This window comes from Haemaphysalis longicornis, unplaced genomic scaffold (assembly GCF_048455015.1).
Source record: "Haemaphysalis longicornis isolate Haplotype H1 unplaced genomic scaffold, Haemaphysalis longicornis Haplotype H1 scaffold_8, whole genome shotgun sequence".
In the NCBI taxonomy this organism is placed as follows: domain Eukaryota; kingdom Metazoa; phylum Arthropoda; class Arachnida; order Ixodida; family Ixodidae; genus Haemaphysalis; species Haemaphysalis longicornis.
The window spans coordinates 57,864,462-57,869,037 of NW_027526445.1; positions in this window are offsets into that span (position 1 = coordinate 57,864,462).

Genomic DNA, 4,576 nt, shown 5'->3' on the forward strand with positions numbered 1-4,576 from the left:
TCTTAGTTTTTGGCTACCGGCCACTAGGTTCTCATATAAGTACTCGGATAAACAAGTGAACTTCCTAGACACCAATGCAGTTCTTTACAATGGCAAAATGAAAACCGCGCTTTATAGGAAACCAATGGACAGGCAACAGTACGTAGACTAGACTAGTCATTGCACACGATACTGCAAACAAGGTATCTTTGTAGGACAGGCTACAAGACTAAGAAGAGTATGCAGTGATAACGCAGACTATATAAAACACCTGTATGAACTAAATGTCCACCCTGCCAAGCAGGAATCACCCTGTAAGCGCGCTGGATATGGCTTACGAAATAGTATCCAAGCAAGAAAGGAACGAGTGCTCAAGCAACAACGTCGAAACGAAAGCACCCGAGCACCAGCCTAAATAACCAAATTCTCAAACGCGCTCCTTAACATAAACAACATCACGCGGAAATACTACCGCATAATAGCCTATAATGACAGACTCTAAAAGACATTCCCGGAAGTCCCAAGAGTCACCTATAGAAGAAATAAGAACCTAAAAGGCATTTTAGTTCACGCCAAAATTGGCGCTTCCGAGGAACCAGTCATCAGCCCTTGCCTCCATCCTACATGCAAGACCTTTAAACATATGCAGACGAATTGTATTGTCAATAGCACTGCCAGTCAATACTTTCAGAAAATATTTTAAGCTTCACGCGCAATTGTTCTAACATTTTGTATATGCTAGAATGCTCATTCAGTCAGAAGCAGTACATTGGAGAAACGAGAAAACCTATGAACTTATGCCTGAATGGACATTGGACAGCCACCCATAACTGTGCCTCCATAGCAGTTCCGCAACACTTCAAGCAGCCGAACCTAGATTTCGATTATTTCAAGCTCTATATTCAGCAGTCAAACTTTAGGTCTCCAAGGGACCGCAAATGCAGAGAATCGTACTTAATCCATAAATTTAACTGGCTGGAGCCGGCTGGAATCAATGCTTCGAAAGGAAGCTTAGAAACCTTACAGTATCTGAATCGAACAGAAAAATAATGCGCTTACAAAAAGTGGGAATTTCCAGTCGGAACAACCCTGCCTGCCCATCCCCGAAGCTGTTACTTGACTACAACTTCTGTTCTTTCTTTTTTCTCTTTTTTCCTCCTGTCTTGCTTCTAGCCGATGTCAACATACCTCGTGCCCTCGCCTCGCTCGAACATCGGCATTTCCTCTTACTACCTGCTTTATACACTTACGCAAAAAGAAAAAAAAAACAGAAAAGAAGCTCTTGAATCTACCGCAAAGCTCCCTGTGGCTTGTACCCGCGCATACCCCTTCTATTCTTCTGCGAACACGGGCCTCGCCAACCGGAATTATTTGGTATATACTGGCAAGTTATTGTTTACGAGTCTTCTCTTTTACACACAGTTCAGTAACCTTCCAATTGCACTGCCAAGATGCCCCTCTCGGTCCAAAATTCTCTTAATCCTGCTTTGAGGTCACCCGGCACCTCTGCTGCCCAGCGTCAACCATTATCATGTTTTCCCCTACCCTCTCGTAGTCTTCCCCCTATCTCCGTTTCGCTCTCACTATTTCCCTCCTTTCAAAGACCGTTGACCCACTCCGCTGTCCTCTTTCTAGCCTCACTCTTAACAACCTCCCCGCTCTCTCACCAACTCAATCTCTGTCTATAAAACAGTGTGCCAGAGATAAACCCTGTTGCCGTGAAATAGACAAGTCTTCTTGTCGAAACGTTGGCAAAGTTGGTCTGAGGCCACTACCTTCTCAAAAGTATTAATTCTATATGGTCACCATCTTCAAAGCCCCCTCGTTCTCTATGTGTATATATAGATATATATATATATATATATATAGGGAGTAGTAGAATTTTGAAGATGGTAGAGAACACAAGAGAAGAAAAACTTCGAACAAGGTAAAAGCACGATTGTGGCCTACGTTTCAGCAAAGAGAACTTGCTTTTCTCAGGGCAATCTCTCGCCTGGCAGGCAGGGTTTATATATATATATATATATATATATATATATATATATATATATATATATATATATATATATATATATATATATATAAATCGCACAAATATAATCGCATATATATACAAATCGCACCGTACCGGTATTCTGGAGGTCGTGGGTTCGGATCCCACCTGGCGAGCATTTTTTTCTACTTTCTTTCTTGCTTTCCAATTTTTTTACCTGCGTCAATGTCCTACCACATCCTCCCCTTTGCTTTCCGAGTTTTTCTTGACTGCCAACTCGTATTTCTCTCTCTCTCTCTCTCTTTCTCTCTCTCTCTCTCTGTCTCGCTCGCTACAATACGCTCGAAACGCTCGCTCTCTCTCTCTCTGTCTCTCGCTACAATATATATATATATATATATATATATATATATATATATATATAAAAATATATATATATATATATATATATAAATATATATATACATACATATATATACATACATACATATATATACATACATACATATATATATATGTATATATATATATTGTAGCGATGAGCTCCAGTAACGAGAGTAAAAGCCTTTATTAAACGGGCGAACTTGCGCCGGCAAAGACTGGTGATCCGCAAGTAAGCTACAGCAAGCGAGCTTGAACTTCTTTCTCCTCCGTCCACCAGTCAGCACATACACAATACTAGAAACAGTCCCGTTAGCCGGTCTGGGATTGCTCCCCCAATCCCAGTCCCCAGTCGCGGCATTGCTCTTCCCTCCAAGATTGCATCGGCCTGATGTCAGGGAAGCAAAACTCAAAATAGGCACGTAGATGTCCATTGATGAGCGAGAGTCAGGGCACGTGAGCTCGCACAGCATCATGCTTCGCATTCGCAAGACCGGGTGTAGTACGGCTTGATGCCTACCACGTGGACAGCTTCTGGATCTGACCTCCGTTGTGAAGAACGGGCTGTTGTGTCCTCGGCCGAAGCAGCTTCTCCGAAAGTCCTCTGCGGCGAATCGGCGTCCACCCCCACACAAGGTCACCTGGTCGATAGTCGACGTTACGGCGTCCCTTATATTTCTCGGCGTCTATTTCTTGTTGATGTCGAATGCGGACGCGTGCTAGCTGGCGTGCTTCCTACGCCTATTGGATAAAAGCCTCGGCATCAGTGCTGGTCACGTCGGTTGAATCGACAGGCAACCTTGCATGTAAGGTTGTCGTTACAAAGTGTCCGTAAACAAGTTCTAACGGTGCACATCGCGTTGTTTCTTGCATAGCAGGGTTGTAGGCAAACGTTGCGTAGGGAAGAATTTTGTCCCAGTTTTTGTGCTGCAGGTCCACGGACATGGATAGCATGTCAGTTAGGGTTCTCATTAAGGCGTTCGGTGAGGCCATTGGTTTGAGGGTGGTCGGCAGTGCATTTCTGGTCAGTGCTATTGCTTAGCTTGAAGACGTCCTGTAGGAAGGTGGCAGTAAAAGCAGTGCCCATGTCTGTTATAAGCGCAGGTGCTCAATCAGTGGCCGTAGGTCTGCGTCCCGTTGCTGGTAAAGGGCCATTTCCGCAGTTTGGACGATCCCGCGGAACAAGAAATCCTCTTTCATTTCTTGTGCTTTAATCAGAATTGGTGCCCGCGCCAACCAGTCGGCATCACGGTGCTTCTTTCCAGATTTATACACGATCGTTACGTCGTACTCCTGCAGTCGTTGGCTCCATCGAGCAAGTCTACCGGAGGGGTCCATGAGGTTGGCAAGCGAACACAACGAATGGTGATCGCTTACGGCTCTGAAGGGTCTTCTATACAAATATGGCCGAAATTTAGTTATAGCCCATATCAAGGCAAGACACTCTTTTTGTGTCGCCGAATAGTTTGTGTCGCCGAATAGACAGTGTGCGACTAGCACAGGCTATAACATTCTCAGCACCCTGCTGCCACTCAACCAAGATAGCATCCATGCCAAAGTTGCTGGCGTCTGTTCTGATTTCTGTGTCTCTATCTTCATCGAAGTGTGCCAAGAGTGGGGCCGTTTGCACGTGGCTACGCAGTTCATCAAATGCCACTTTCTGCGCTTCCGTCCAAACGAAGGGTACGTCTTTTGATGTCAGGCTCGTGAGTGGCTCCGCAATTCCAGAGAACTCTTCGACAAAGCGTCTGTAATAGGCACAGATACCTAGGAAGCGTCGGACAGCTTTTTTGTCGGTTGGTACTGGAAAAGAGCTCACGGCAGCTATTTTTTGTAGATCTGGCCGGACGCCTTGAGCACTAACCATGTGTCCAAGAAATTTCAGCTCCTGGAATCCAAGGTGGCATTTTTGAGGCTTAATTGTAAGCTCGGCAGAGTAAATTGCTTCCAAAACGCTTCGCAGTCGTGCTAGATGTTCTTCGAAACAACTAGAAAACACGACCACATCGTCCAAGTAAACAAGGCAAGTCTTCCGTTTCAATCCAGGGAGTGCGGTATCCATCACATGCTGGAACGTTGCAGGGGCAGAACAGAGGACAAATGAGAGGACTTTGAATTCGTATAGGCCATCGGGTGTAACGAATGCTGTTTTTTCACGGTACCTTTCATCAGCTTCTGTTTGCCAATAACCAAATTTTACGTCCAGAGACGAGAAGAATTTAC